The sequence below is a fragment of the Heteronotia binoei genome, chromosome 12 (genome assembly GCF_032191835.1).
Source record: "Heteronotia binoei isolate CCM8104 ecotype False Entrance Well chromosome 12, APGP_CSIRO_Hbin_v1, whole genome shotgun sequence".
In the NCBI taxonomy this organism is placed as follows: Eukaryota; Metazoa; Chordata; class Lepidosauria; order Squamata; family Gekkonidae; genus Heteronotia; species Heteronotia binoei.
In genome coordinates this window covers 46,550,714-46,566,235 of record NC_083234.1, presented here as the reverse complement: position 1 = coordinate 46,566,235, position 15,522 = coordinate 46,550,714, and positions in this window count along the sequence as shown.

The window sequence follows — 15,522 nt, the reverse complement described above, 5'->3', positions numbered from 1 at the left end:
TTTCCTCAGTTGCAAGCAGAAGTGAAAAACTGAGTTTCCACATGACACAATATTATGCTATATAAAATGCAGGCAATGCCCGTCATCCTGGACCAAGTCCCTATATTTTATTTAGCTACTTATTTAGGGATCTATTCTCTCCATTCTCATCTTAACCCACAATGAATTCTTGAGGAAGTTTCTGATGTAGTCATCATACAATGATCAATAGAAACAGTGCAGCTATCTAAGAACATTTATGGTGACTTGAAGTAAGTCCTTCTCTTTGCAGCTCTCTCTCTACGTCTTTTTCTCCATCCTACTTCCTCACTCACTTCTGCTTCTCAATGCAATTAGGTATTTATTTTGCTTGTGGTAGTTAACATTTCTGATGGGTCTTTAGTAGGTTCTTGTCCTGGAGAGGCTGGGAGGCAGCCAAAATGAATGCTCTTTAATTAATTTTAATTTTTTGTGATCATAATTTTACTATGACCATCCTAAAGAAATGATTATGAGCAAATGCTTGACCTGTAAAGAGAAAATAGGTAATTAACGACAAACTCCTTCCAGGAAACAATAACTAATTAAGGATGGATTCAGGTTGGCATTCTGAGCCTCCAGGTGATCAGTAAATTAGAGGAAAAGCAGAAATAATGAAAGTGAACTACCACAATTCAAAGGGCAAAGAACCCTGTGAAGGCTGAAAACTGCTCTGATGCTCTGCTAGTTCACACTTGATAGGCTTGTGTGGCAAATATGTTTTCAGTTTTAAAAATCACCGCAAGTAAAGTATGAAAACAGATGGAAAATCAGTAGAGAAAGCATGGCTGACCCATTGCATCCCAGTCCTTCTGTGACTTCTGTGTCACAGTGAACAAATGATAAACTTATTATTGACTAGGAAAACAACAAGACACAAAACACCTGGAAGACAGCTGGCACGGTTGCTGATAACATTCTTTTTACCAGAAGCTGGGGATTCTTGCTCATTCTTGGGTTGTACCATTGAAGACAAGTTTGGCATCAAATAATAGATCTGAAATGTATTTTATTGTGTTTAAAAAGCAAACCTGGTGATCCAGTAAGGCATAAACAGGGTCACCTCCTAGACATGGTGGAGCTTTTCACATGCTTGGGAAACTCAATTATGTGGAACAATGTAAATTTTTTTGAAGCAAAGAAACCACTAGTCAGGCCTGACAAGAACTGAATACAATGATAATTGAATTTGATTAAGGGTCAAGGAGACAATAGGCAGGAAGCAGAATTTGGCTTGAGTCCTCAGCTACTTCCTTTGGAAAGGGGAAACTAGGATTGGAGAAGTGTGCTATGAGGTATGCATTCCCAACCCTAACTGCTCCTTAAATCCAACATGCAATATTCTTGTAAGACCTCTGAGTGCTCTGAAGCTACAAGAATCCTAGAAGGGGTAATTTGTTCTGTTGGAAGAAAACAGCCCTTGGATAGTGCTTAATAAGTTTCCTCCATTTCATTTTAATTACCCTCTGGACTCTAATGAAGCAAATTAGTTTGGGGGCCCAGGCACCCTAATGTTGCCCTATATTATAGAAAGGAGGAGATAATATGGCCCCATGTAGGGTTGCAGGTCTGACTCTAGAAATATCTGGGGACTTTGGGGGTGGAGCCAGGAGCAAGGGTGTGACAAACACGATTGAACTCCAAAGGGAGTTCTGGCCATCACATTTGGGACCATGTGCTTTTTAAATGCCTTCCATTTGGAAATAATGGATAGGGCACCTTCTTTTGGGGTTCATAGAATTGGACCTCAGTCCAATCTTTTTGAAACTTGGGGGATGTTTTGAGGAGACCAGATGCTATGTGGAAAATTCGGTGCCTCGACCTCAAAAAAAGCTCCCCCCAGATACCCACATATCAATTCTCCATTATACCCCATGAGAACCAGTCTCCATAGGGTATAATGGAGTGCTCAGCAGACATTTCTCCCCCCCTCCACTTTCTAATACCCTGAAGTGGGGGAAGGGCCTCCAAACTGGGGACTGGCAACCCCAACCACATGCCGTGGCCCTCATGTTTGAGGCAACACTGCTACACTGAAGATAAAAGACTAGGTGAATGGGAAACCATATTTTTTGCAGAACACATGCTATTTACTCATGGTAATGTCGAATTTCTACCTCAGTTATTCCCTCATCTTTACAATTCCTTGTGGGCCTATAACTCGCACACCCCTCTGTTTCTGTGTCCCAACCATCTAAATCCCCCTCTCCTCTCCCCAAAATGGGTACTAGCTTTTTATAGTTGCAAAGACTTCAAAACATGAGAGGGATTTTTGGTGAAATTCAGAGACCAGTACAACCACCTGACTGATATTTGCATGGTGTGTCTGCCCTCTGGTGGATCACTAGGGCTCATTTAGTTGTCCTGCCTGCCTAACACTTTTTGTCATCCTGCATTGAGAATTGCTCAAAGTCTTAACCAAACCAAGAAACTGACTTGGAAACTCCACTGCTTTGGAACCAACAGTCTTTAGAAAGAATTGTGATATAAAGAAATGGCTGAGAAAATGAGCTGGAATCCTTTTTCTGTGAGGACAAGCTAACACAACTGAGGTTTTTACCTTGGAGGAAAAGATGAGAAGAGAGAGCATAATAAATAGTGGGGACAGGAATTGTTAAAAGGAAATTTTTCTTCTTTCCCCCATAAACTGTGGGCCACCCATAGGGTTGCCAGGTTCGACTCAAGAAATATCCTGGGAATTTGGGGGTGGAGCCAGGAACAAGGTTGTGACAAGCACGATGGAGCTCCAAAGGGAGTTTTGGCAATCACATTTAAAGGGACAGCATGCTTTTAAAATGCTTTCCCTCCATTTGGAATAATGAAGGATAGGGGCACTTTCTTTTGGGGCTCATAGAACTGCACCCTCTGGTTCAATGTTTTTGAAACTTGGGGGGGGGGGCATTTTGAGAAGAGAGAGTGATGCTATGCTGAAAATTTGGTGCCTCTACCTAAAAAAACAGCCTTCCAAGCCACAGATACCCACGGATCAATTCTCTGTTATACCCTATGGTATATATAGCCCAGCAGACATTCATCTCCCCGCTCTCCTTTCTGATAACCCTGAAGTGGGGGAAGGGCCTTCAAACTGGGGGATCCCCTGCCCCCAACTGGGGATTAAAAAATACACACAACCCTAAGGTTATAGTGATCAAAATTTACTAATTTATAATGTACTTCACAAAGTCTTTACAAATGAGGACATACAGTAGATACATTAAAATACATTATGACGCAAGAAACAAGGACAAGTCTCAATAGAGTGCCAATATCAATGAAAGTTAGAGTACCAAAGTACAGGAAGTTGACTTGGTGCTCCTGCCTCAAAAATTCTTCCAATAAGTAGTTTACTCCACTTCTTATTAGAAATGGTCAGAAATGTTGGGTGTCTTGCCAACATGGCCAGCGATGCTGTGTCTATTTGAGCAGGACAGGGTAGGGATGTAACCAGCATGAACAGAGGAGGATGAGGAATGTGTGAGTCAGCACACTTGCACCTGACAGGCATGCAGCTCTGTCCATCTAGAAGTTACCTGCTGATCCTACTATGCAGTGCCTGCCCTGATTAGTATTCCTATAGAGCCACATATTTGTGTCTACATATATTTACAGATGCCATGTATCTGTGTCTACATGTATTCACAGATTATTATCATATGGCATTGTGTGCAGAGTAGCCAGGAAATTCGAGGATTGTCTGACAGCTGCAAGTTCTAGCTCTTAGCATTGTGCTAGTGGCTACCTAGACTTGTTTTTAGGGGCTGAGGGAGTTTGGAGAAAACTGACTGGCCCAAGGTCACACAGCCAGCTGCATGTGTAGCAGTTTGTAATGAGACCCGGTTCTCCAGATTAGAGTCCATTGCTCTAAATCACTATGCCAAACTGACTCCTGGAAATTAGGGTATGGTACCTGAAGAGTCCCATGGTGTAGAGTGGTAAGCTGCAGTATTGCAGTCCAAGCTCTGCTCATGACCTAAGTTTGATCCTGGTGGAAGCTGGGTTCAAGTAGCCGGCTCAAGGCTAAGTCAGCCTTTCATCCTTCCGAGGTGAGTAAAATGAGTACCCAGCTTGCTGGGGGTAAAGTGCAGATAACTGGGGAAGGCAATAACAACCCACCTGTTAAAAAGTCTGCCATGAAAATGTGATGCGACGTCACCCCAGAGTCGGAGACGACTGGTGCTTGCATAGGAGACCACTTTTTAAAAAAATATATAATCTGAAGAGAACAGAGTTTAAGGAGTGAAGGGAGCATAGTGGGGATGTAATAACATAGATTCCACCATCTGAAATAGCCATTTCTTTCTTGGGGGCTGAGCTCTGTAGTTTGGAGATGATTCTGGGAGAACTTCAGGTCCCAGTTGGAGGCTGACAACCATAGCTATCAATGTGGTTAAGAAAGTGGTATGAGCTTGCTGGATTTGCCCTGAGGCTCCAGTATTTGGAGGCTCACCTAAATCAGCTTGTTGAATTTTGAGGAAATGTCTCCTAATCCATACTCTTCATAGCTTCTTCTGAGACTGCTGGACAGCTCTATGCAAGGCAAAGTGTGGCAGCAGATTACCACTGTGGGTGGGGTATTCCCATCCCAGGCTCTTGAATCCCACCACTGGCAGCCAGTGAGAGGGAAAAAAATCATTGTCAAGAAAGCCCAGAAATTATGTCAGTCTGTTCTAGGGAGCAGCAGAAACTCTCCAGTTTACCATAGATTCCAGTGATTCCTAGACCGGACTGATGTCACTTCCAGATTTTCCCCAGCCATTATGTCTCAGCATCACCTGATAGTCCCCCTCTCCTCCCAGATGCTTGCTAGTTGCCAGCTGCTGGCTGGTAACTCTATGTGGCCATGACCTCAGGTGGCTGTTTCAGCATGCTGAATCTGGTAGGCTTCTGGGAATAAGTAAGAAAAGAAGCATTAGCTGCTATAGCATCTGGACAGCAGTGGAATAGTGAGAGGATGTTGGGCAGGCAGCAGTGAGGCAAGTGGGTAGGGCTGCAAGGGGCAGTGAGAAAGAGCAGCAGCAAGGCATGGTGATAGGTTGGGGCAATCTCTTTTGTTAAGCAGCCATAAGTTAAGACTTATATTCATTCTTGCTTTTGGTGACCCATACATATGTTAACTGGAGACGGCAGTCAATAATTTGGCACGAATAGTTCAATTGCGTTCTTGCTGGGTACCCAGTTAAGCTAATGTTACTTTTCTAAAAATATATAAATGTGTACCATGATTTGAGACTGCAGCCAGTCACAAGTGCCAGGTAGTGCAATCCCCAGTGGCAGATTATATTCCCCAGTGGTGGAATCAATCCCCAGTGGTGGATTGTATTCAGTGTGATGCCACGAGGCCTCATCTCATGGCATTGTCAGTCCCCCAAGCCAATGAAGCTAGCATCCTGGCAACCCTAAAATGGTGTGATCCAAGAGAAGGCTGGCTGCTGGCCAACTGTCACATCCTACAGGCAGCAGCCTCAGTGAGAAAAGATGGTAACTTGTATATTGTCAGGCGAGACTTCCTCTCTAGGAGATCAACTGCTCAAACTAAAGGGCAAGGTTGGGCAAGGGCTTTATAGCGCCAGGTGAAGTAGCGCCACTTCCCTGGGTCATCTGACCAGTGCTGAGTCACTGCCTGCCTGCTTGCTTGAGCATTCTGAGTTGGGATGTCAGCAAAGACCCAGACATGGACTTCAGCCTGAAAACTCTGCCCCCCGTGAACAGCATATGCCCATGACAGATAACAAAAGTATCGGATGTACATGAAAATACTTGCATACAATCAAGTCATTTCCCCTATCGCTACTCTAAAGTCCATGTGTATCATTATCACCAAAGCCATAAGATAAACCTTTTCATATCTATGGTATATTGTTTCTTCCCTCTGTGAACGCCCCCTGTGTTTAGATGTTTGGGAATAATGCCTTGATCTTGAGTTGCAGAAGGGTGAACTTTCCTGGAGAAGTTCACGGAGCTCAATAGGGAAGAAGCAGGGCTTATTTTTATCAGCTTTCCAGAACTGGCAATTTCCTCCAGAGTGTAACAGGTCATCCTGAATTATCATTCTCTTACACAAGCGCCAATCCCTAAATGAGCTCCAGCTATCAGTGGCATGGGCATTCAGGAATGTCTATTTTCTGTAGAAGACTAGGTTTTAGTGTGTCATTCATTGCAAATGTATCATTTTGGATATCTGCATGGGCAAGTCACATACACACCATTTCATGCACACAAGCCCCAGTGGGTATTGAGCCCTAATCAAAATCAAACCAAACTGCTCTGTGTTGTGTTGGCCTGAAGACATGTGCGAGCTTTACTTTCTGAGCACTTCTTTGACCATTGGATGGCAGTATTTGCATTTGTATTTGTGTTCAACAGACTGTCAGAAAACACTGGCTTGGTTCCATTCTGTGCTTTTTCTGCAATGGTTTTTAAAATTCATTTTCCCAAATGAACCAGGAAATAAAATAATGAGTAGGAACTGGGGTGGAGAGGATGGAAGCCATCAAGAACAAGATGTGATCCTGGCAAACATATTCATGGGACATAATTCACAGGAAAATACCCCTGTGCATTAAACAGGTGCCAGGCAAAAGAACCACCATGCTCAACTACAGGGTAACTTCCCAGCAGATTGTGCACAATAAGCTTTTGGAATTAATCCAACAAGCATACAGATGTAGTGTTTATTACAGTACATTGCAAAAATATCCATATCAAAAGCATCCATATCAAGTTATCTTCTAGTGGCTATACAAAGAAAAGGCATTTCCTTAACTTTGACATGTTAGAAAGCCAAAGCCAAACCAGATGTGAAGCTGGAAGTTTTGTGAATGCAGCTCTCATTCCCTTTTTATAGCAGACGTCAGTGGGCTTGAGAATTTGGGCTTGCTGGTCTGCTCCAACTATTTAAAGAGAGGAATAAAACCACAGGAATTGTCATTCATGGAACTCACATCCGATTTGGCCTCTAGAGCACATTTTCATCAGAATGGAATATCTGGAATGTTGGCTATTCCTGATTAACTTAATGCACTCAAACCCACAGGGCTTCTCAAATCTGAACAAGTTCAAGTCCCATCAGTACTGTGAAACAGATACTGAACGTAATACTGCCTATTTGAAAAGCAGCAGGACGTATATTTTAAATTGTCCTCCTTTTCAACAAAGAACTGTCATCTTCGGTATCCAGTGGAGAAAGAAAACCATGCAGATTTTATCTTGAAAATACACAAGGGCTGATTTAAACAAAAACTGAAAGTGTCTCACACACACACACCCCCCCCTTGAAATCTCTCTTTCTCTCTCAGGGAGAAAAAACACACCTGTATTCCTTCATGAAGGAACTGAAGTCAGGTGGTTTCCTGAGGAACAGTGCAAAACTTTGGCTTCACAACAGAAAAGGCCTTATTTGTTACAGCTACTAGCCTCTGAATTCAGCATAGAACACATGGGGCAGGGAGGTTCACATAGGATGAGGTGGGCTCCCAAGTAGGGAGGGTCAAAAACAAGAGGACATATGCATGGCATTGGGATCAGAGCTTCATCTCAGATTCTTAGAGCAGCGAAGACCTTCCTGTGGCCTTTGTTGCAGTGAACTGAGCCCACTCCTCATCTCCCCTTCTCTGGTAAGTAATTCAAAACATGGGAGGGGGACCAGGGAGAAATTCAAGCCTTGGAAAGCAATCATGATATCTTCATTTTCAGCAGAAGCTGTCTGATTAGTTAGCCTAGAGTTCGTCTAGTCAGGATAAGGATCACTAGCTTCCTATCTTCCCTATGCCTCAGACCTATTGAGAAAAACATTTTCCTCTCAGGTTTTTCATTTTTAAAAAATTGCCTTCACAACTTGTTAGATCCTGACATAACTGCCTTTCCTTTTGGTATCTTGGGTAGGAGCCACAACCAGGTAGTTTGAATCCATGGTGAGCAACTGTACACTGAAGGGCTGGGCACATTGGCCAATTCTTATATTGTGTCTGTCGTGTGTCTCTGGCTGATTGACAGAGATGGTCTGGACTTTAATTCTCAGTCATATGATGGCATGGTTTGGATCAGGACTGTGGTATATCAGGAGAGGGAGCTTAAGTCTTCTCCTTGAGCCATTTTCCCAACCTGAAACAGACCAGAGATCCACTATTTGCTCCGTTGAGGAAACGTATGAATAGCAGTTGGTGCATGCAAATAGTAGCTCTCCAGCACAGTTTCAGGTTGAGAAAATGGCTCAAGGGGAAAGCTTAGGGCCCCTCTCCTTATTGCCATGGTCCTGATCTGAACTGGGCATTTGTACCCCTGAACATGGAATTCCTAATGTGTGTAATTGGACTTGTGGTGGATCTTTCTTTGGGAGACACAAAGACTTCATAATATTGGCACTGAGCCAGGTCAGGTACTATTCATATATGATATGACATTCCATTACTTTAGTCATTTAAGATACACAAGCCCAACAATTAATTGATTGTGCATTGTTCTGTGGAAAAGTGGAGGAGGTTGCTTATAAATGAATAGCTTGTTCTATCATTGTCAATGTTCAGCAAGTAAACAAATTACAGATGTAGCCTCCAACAATCAAAATTAAATTTAGGTAACTATGGTTATACTCCTGCGGAGTTAGGAAAATGACAATGGGAATTTGCGCAATGTAGCAAGTGTCTGATTTTTCCACTAATTGGGCATTGATGTGCTGATGCCTTGGATGATTGTTCTAGCAAACGCTGAAGGTGTCAGATTTCAACAATTATTTCATCAATGATTTGATCAAAGTAAAAAACAAAACAAAACCAGACTAGTCAATTTGTAGAGTGGAGCTGAAGGCAGTTCGAAAGAAAGAATATATGCTTATTCTACTGCCATGTCAGGTTAAACAGGCTTAAGGTTTTGTGCTGTTTCAAAAATCAGAAAACCCTGCTGTGTGACCGGAGGATTGCCTGACCACTTTGGGGCCCAAGAGATGTGTCTGTATGCCTTGGGAAGCAAAGCTGCTCTGAAAAAGGTCCAGCTGTCTTAAAAATGATTATGCTCACCAGTAAAACTCTAACTGAGGGGTTAGAGCAGCCCACCACCAAAAAAACCCTTTGGCTTACCCTTTGCCCCCTATGGAATCCAAGGGCTGATTCACTTTCTAAGATAAATGGGGAAAGAGGGGGGGGGAGTCTTCTCCAACCTCTCTCTAAAATATTCACAAACCTTTGCCAAATAATATTTGAACAGTGTTTGACATCTGATGCTTCTAACTTTTAATGTTTAATAACCCACAGTTGGCAAGTAATGGAATTTAGAATCTAATAGTCCTTGAAAACTTTTTTCCAGTTTTTCCAGTCTGGAAGCTTGATGTCCCAGCAGAGTTCTACATCCAGTTGCAGCACGAGCCTTAAAAGGCTAGCAGAATTGTTGAAGCAGAAGTGACTTGTGGGCAGGGCTTTTTTGAGCAGGAACACACAGGAATGCAGTTCTGGCTGGCTTGGTGTCACGGGCTGTGGCCTAATAAGCAAATTAGTTCCTGTTGAGCTTTTTTCTACAATGGTGATGTCAGGGTGTGTGGCCTAATATGCAAATAAGCTCCTGCTGGGTTTTTTCTACAAAAATGTTCTGCTTGTGGGCATTATACAGCAAAGACTTATGGTTGGAGATCTCAACTATTAGTCTTTAAAGGCCCATGCTAACCATCACGCTTAACAACTACCTCTGGTCCTAGGGAAGTTTGTCTTCCATGCTCTTTCTTTCAGCTTATTGGAGAACTGTATACCAGGTGTACTATCTGCAGTTCCTCTCTTGATCCAGCAGTGGGGGCTGCATCATGCACAAAATAACTGGCTGTTTGAAAAGGGAACTGAGGGGTTAGAGCAGCCCTCCTTTCACCACTAAACAACCGGTCAGTGACATTGTAGCTCCCCCCCCCCCCCCCGAGAAGCCCATGCTGGTTTCCTGTCTGCTGGCTTGTAGATGGAGCCATGTATGCAGCACCAAACTGTGCCTGTGGTTCCCCCACAAGTACTTCATGTACACTTCATGAAAATGGGGTATTTGACATGCAATAACTTGGTGTTTCTCTAGCTAAATGAGTAGATCTGAGTAGACTAAACAAAACAATGCACAGCTGAACAAAATAACATCCTCAGACAGAATCATAGCCACAGACTAGGGATGCCAACAGGCTGGGAGCGAGCGGGGGAACTGCCTGGTCCTTTTCACAGAAGCTTAATGGGGTGTCTGAGCATCCCTAATTCTAGTGTGACCATTTCTCCGGGTTTTAGCTTTGCAAATTCAATAAATCCATCAGCTTCAGTGTTCTAGATTTTGAGTTCAAATGATCTCCAAATTTATTAAGAACTGAAATATTGTCATGGCTGAGCTATGGAGCAACTGCTTAATTCAGTTCTCACCTTGGGCACACAGGTGGCCTCAGGCAAGCCTCACCACCCTTCTTCTCCCCTAATGTGATAGGCAGATAATGATACTGACCTGATTGCAATAAATAATGTTATGGTGAATGTCTTGAATCTTTCAAAATGACACAAAACATTAATAAGCATTAAGGTGATTTGAAAGTGGCGAAGTTTAAGGTTCAAACATAATGTAAAAATAAGTGTCTATCTTAGCAAGAAGGGTTTACAGGAGCATTCAGCATCTGCTGTCAGAAGGTCAACATAGTAATGCTCGATCCTGTATTTTACATGCAAGTTTGGGGTATATATAGGAGAGCTTCCTTCCTTCCTTCTCTTTCCTAATCCAATTGCCTTATTTGCAGAGAATTAACACACTGAACTGTTTGACCTGTCCCAACCTGGATGACCCAATCTTGTCAGAATTTGGAAGTCTCCAGTTGCTATGCAGAGGCTGGCAGTGGCAAACCACCTCCGTCTCTTGCTTTGAAAACCCAATGGGGTTGCATGAGTTGACTCCAACCTTATGGCACTTTCCACCACTACTGTTTGTACTGTTGCCTTTTGATCTCCCCAAAGGGATACTCCGGGTTGCACAGGTAAGTATATTAAAACCAAGTGCTCGGTTGACAGTGCAAGTAAATAAACTCTGTAGATAATATGGATGTCATGCTTCTGCCACCAGGGGGATTGCTGACAAACCAAGAGAGTGGGTTTTAATAAATCAAGTCTCTGAAAACAAATTAAACACGGAGTGTGAACATAGTTCAGTCACATACTGAGAGAAAATTTCCCCAAGCTGTACAAGACTTCTCAGACTTTGGCAAACTAAAAGAAAACAGAAATCTTGCGGCAACTGAAACACAAGCTGTGGCAAAGACCTGAAGATGCCTTTATGGCACGGGGCTTGGGGGGCGGGGAGAGAAGAGAAGGGTCCAGCTAGTTGGAGTCGGCCTTGTGGCTCTGAAAGAGAAGCAGCTTCAAACCAGAGTCCTGCATGACGGCTATGTAGAAAACACTGGTATCACATCTGTTTCAGCCCTTACTGTGATGGAAGATTTGGGGACTAATACATCTGTTTCAGCCCTTACTGTGATGGAAGCTTGGGGACTAATAGAATCATGACACATGAAGCTGTCTTATACTGAATCAGACCTTTGCATATTTGTGCCTGATTTTTGCTTTCACAGACGATGACAATTCACGCTGTCTGAGGACTGGGTCTGAGCCAAATCTATTCAGTTCTGGCAATGGCATGGTGGCTTGGCTCTAGAATTGCTAGCTCTGGGTTGGGAAATACTTGAAGAAGTTGGGGATGAATCAGCCTGAGGAGGGTGGGGTTTGGGGAAGGGAGGGACTTCAATGGGATATGCTATAAAGTCCATCTTCCAAACCAGCCATTTTCTCCAGGTGAACTGATACTTGTCACCTGGAGATCAGTTGCAATAGTGGAAGATCTCCAGCCACTACCTGGAGGTTGGCAACCCTACTTGACTCTAGCCTAGGCAGTGGTGATACAGGAAAAGACCACAGGAGTCTTTTTTCTATGGTATCAAAGTTTGAACTGGCTCTGTGGCTTCGGGAGAAGCAGTTTCTTGTGTATAAATAAAAACAGTGCAAACCTGAAAGCTTTTCTTTTCCCCAAAGATGAGAAGCCACAGTCTGAAGCTATCTAGTGGAGAGAGCCCAGTTATCTTTGAGATGGATTATTGCTTCTTGGTCCACACAGTGATTTTAATCTGTTTATTATTGTCACAATTTTATTCATACTTGGCTGGCATTCTGACAGGCTCAGCCCAAGTTTCGATTTTAATTTATTTCTTGTCAGGTTCTGTCCTGAAATAAAGCCCATGAGGACCTATGCTTCCTTCCACTCACAAGGTACATTTCCTGGGGTTTTGTCAGGATAGCTGCGGTTGCACTTTATTCGTCGTATTGAACTTTGGTAAGTTTTTGTGGGCCGGTTTTGCCACAGCAACTTTATGGGGCTCTGCCCTTGAGCAGTTGTTCTTCAGTGTGCCCAGAGGGGGAGATCCTGAATGTCTTGCAGGCTGCTGTTCATTTCCTCCATCCATCTGACCTCCTTGGCAGGTTACTGGCTTGTGTGACTAGATGGGGATGATTCTATTAGTGTACCTCTCAAGCAATGCCCACTCATACTCATATATCTCTGTGTAATTGTTCTGCCCAATGCACCTGGAGAGGGTGTGGCTTACTTTCAGAAGCACAATCTCTGCTCCCATGGATACAGGGAATATCTGTCTAAAGCTGTAATATCAATACAAATTAGTAGGGTCCCTCTGCAGGCAAATTTGGGGCAAGAACTGAAGGCATTTTAATTACCTTCTATTATCAGATCTGGTGGGTCCCAAAAACTATAGTGACAAATATTTAATTGCAAAAAGAATTTTAATGAGGTCAATAGACAGGCAAACTTCAACTGAGAAGAGGGGGGAAGTAATAATTGGGTTCCAAGGTGTGAGGCTTGAGCTAGACCTTTTGTGCTTGCTGGTAAGAGGCAGGAAGAGAGCCTTCCTAACATAGTCAATATGCTGTGTCTCCAGCTTCAGTCCTAGGGTTGCCAGCCTCCGGATGGGGCCTGGAGCTCTCCCACTTTTACAACTGATCTCCAGCTGGCAGAGATCAGCTCCCCCCGGAGAAAATGACTGCTTTGACTAAGGCATTGTACCATGTTGAGGGTCCTCCCTTCCCCAAACCCCATCCTCTTCTGGATCCACCCCCTAACATCTCCAGGTATTTTCCAACACAGACCTGGCAACCTTAGATAAAGCTCCAAGAATTTCTTTCCTCCAACTTTTAGTCCCCACTGGTGTGGGTTCTTGGAGTAGTCTGGCCTGCAAACTGTTGACATCAAGATGGGACCTGTGGGTAGAGTCCAAAGTGGGTCACACAGTAGAGCCAGGGTTCAGGGCCCAACAGCTTTGAGTGGATCCTGGAAACTGGAACAGACATGCAAAATATAAGAGCCCTGCTGAATGAGCTCAGGCAGTGGTCTATCTAATCCTACATCCTGTTTCACACAGCGACCCTTGAGGGCCAACAAACAGGGCTCGCTGATGTTGCCTCCTACCACTGGGTTTCAGAGGTTTAGTGTCTCTGGTTACAGAGGTTCTTTTTAGCTAACATGGCTAGTAGCCATTGATGAGCCTAGCCTCCACAAATCTGTCTAACCCTCTTTTAAAGCCATCTGCTTTTTAAAAAAACCTGTCCTGCTGAAGTATAAATTTTAAAACATATGGCTAAGGAATAAATAGTATCCTTGCCCTTTGTCTGAAAACTGATTCCAAAGGGAGAAAAAGCCTGTTTATCTGTAGTTTTCCCTGATTGGTTGGCAATCTGAGGGGCAGAGAATGCAAATTTAGGAATTCCAGTTCACAGGAGACATTGACTCGTAGTCTTTGCTTTCACCAGCTGCCTTATGCAAACTCTCTGAGGTCAGCTGGCTATAACCATGGCAGTAACCATGGCAGTAATCATGAGAACTCAGTTCCATAGAATGTTGATGCATTGTGTGTTTGTGTGTGTGAGTGTGTGAGTGAAGTGTTGTCAGGTCACTTCTGATTTATGGCAACCCTATTAATTAACACAGGGCTTTTTTAATTCAGGACCTATGTTAGATGGCACAAACTTGCGTGCAGATGAAGGCCTCTAATAAGCATCATCCACGGCCTCAGCCTGCAGTCCATGAACATCTCAGATAGCAAGCCTCAAGAGTCATACAGCAATTATAGTTTTTGGCCCTCCAAGTCAGATGCAGATGATATCCAATCACAACACATCTTCAGGCGAAAGCTCTGGAAAATTACATTATTGCTCCTAGTCTTCACCCTCCCATCACTGAAGACAGGCTCATTGGAAGCTAATTGTTCACTTCCATTCTGACCTTGAAAGTAAGGTGCCTGCCAAGCAGGCAGAGACTCACTAATTAGTAACACCTGTAAGGAAGACCAGGCCTATTATTAAACACATTAACCCCTGAGGGCAGGCAAGATGATATTGCGTTACAGCTGCTCTTCCCCTTCTCAATCATTTTCTGATTTCTTGGGTGCAGTCCCCTTCTGGTTGATGATGGAGTTGAGGAATAGAAAAGCTTGACAAAGTTCAAATTCTTCATGGTTGTGTAATTCGCAGAAGTCATTACTTTCGTTCTCTTGACGTTTAGCTGTCCTCTTGACATTTATACCAGGAAAAGTTTTGGAACAATTCATCAAGCAGTCCTTGAGAAATTAGAAAGAATGTGATTACTAAGAGCCAGCATGGGTTTTTCAAAAACAAGTCACGTCAGACTAACCTGATCTCTTTTTTTTAAATGTTACTAGGTTTCTGGATCAGGGAAATGCTGTAGATATAGTTTAGCTTGATTTCAGTAAGGCTTTTGATAAGGTTCCACATAATATACCTGTGGGTCTGGATCCTGTTACTGTTAAGTGGATCTGTAACTGGTTGACAGTCTGTTCCCAAAGAGTGCTTGTGAATGGTTCTTCCTCCTCTCGGAGAGAAGTGACAAGTGGAGTGCCTCAAGGATCTTTCCTGGGACCTGTTTTATTCAACATATTTACAAATGCTATGGATGAAGGAATAGAGGGAATGCTTATTAAATTTGCAGATTATACTAAATAGGGAGGGGTAACAAACATGTTAAAAGACAGAATCAGGACAGAGGATGATCTTGACAGGCTGGAAAACTGGGCTAAAATAAAAGGAATTTTAAAAGGAATAAATGTAAAGTTCTGCGTTTTGGTAGGAAAAATCAAATGCATTGTTTGATGGGAGAGACTTATCTTGGCAGTAGTATTTGCAGAAAAGATCTAGGGGTTTTAGTGGACCATACACTGAACATGCTATGTGATGTGGTAGCTAAAAAGGCAAATGCAATTTTGGGCTGTATCAACAGAAGTGCAATGTCCAGATCACATGAACTGATGGTATTACTTTGCTCTGATTAGGCTTCAGCTAGAGTATTGTGTTCAGTTTACCAGCCCTGGCGCTAGGGGTTCTGCTGCATGAGACAGACCCCTGCACCATATGCCCCCCCCCCCAGCTCCCTTGGGATGTCACTAAAAATGATGTCATCGCACAGGCTGGGTGAGCAGGGAATGAGGGCACGATGGGA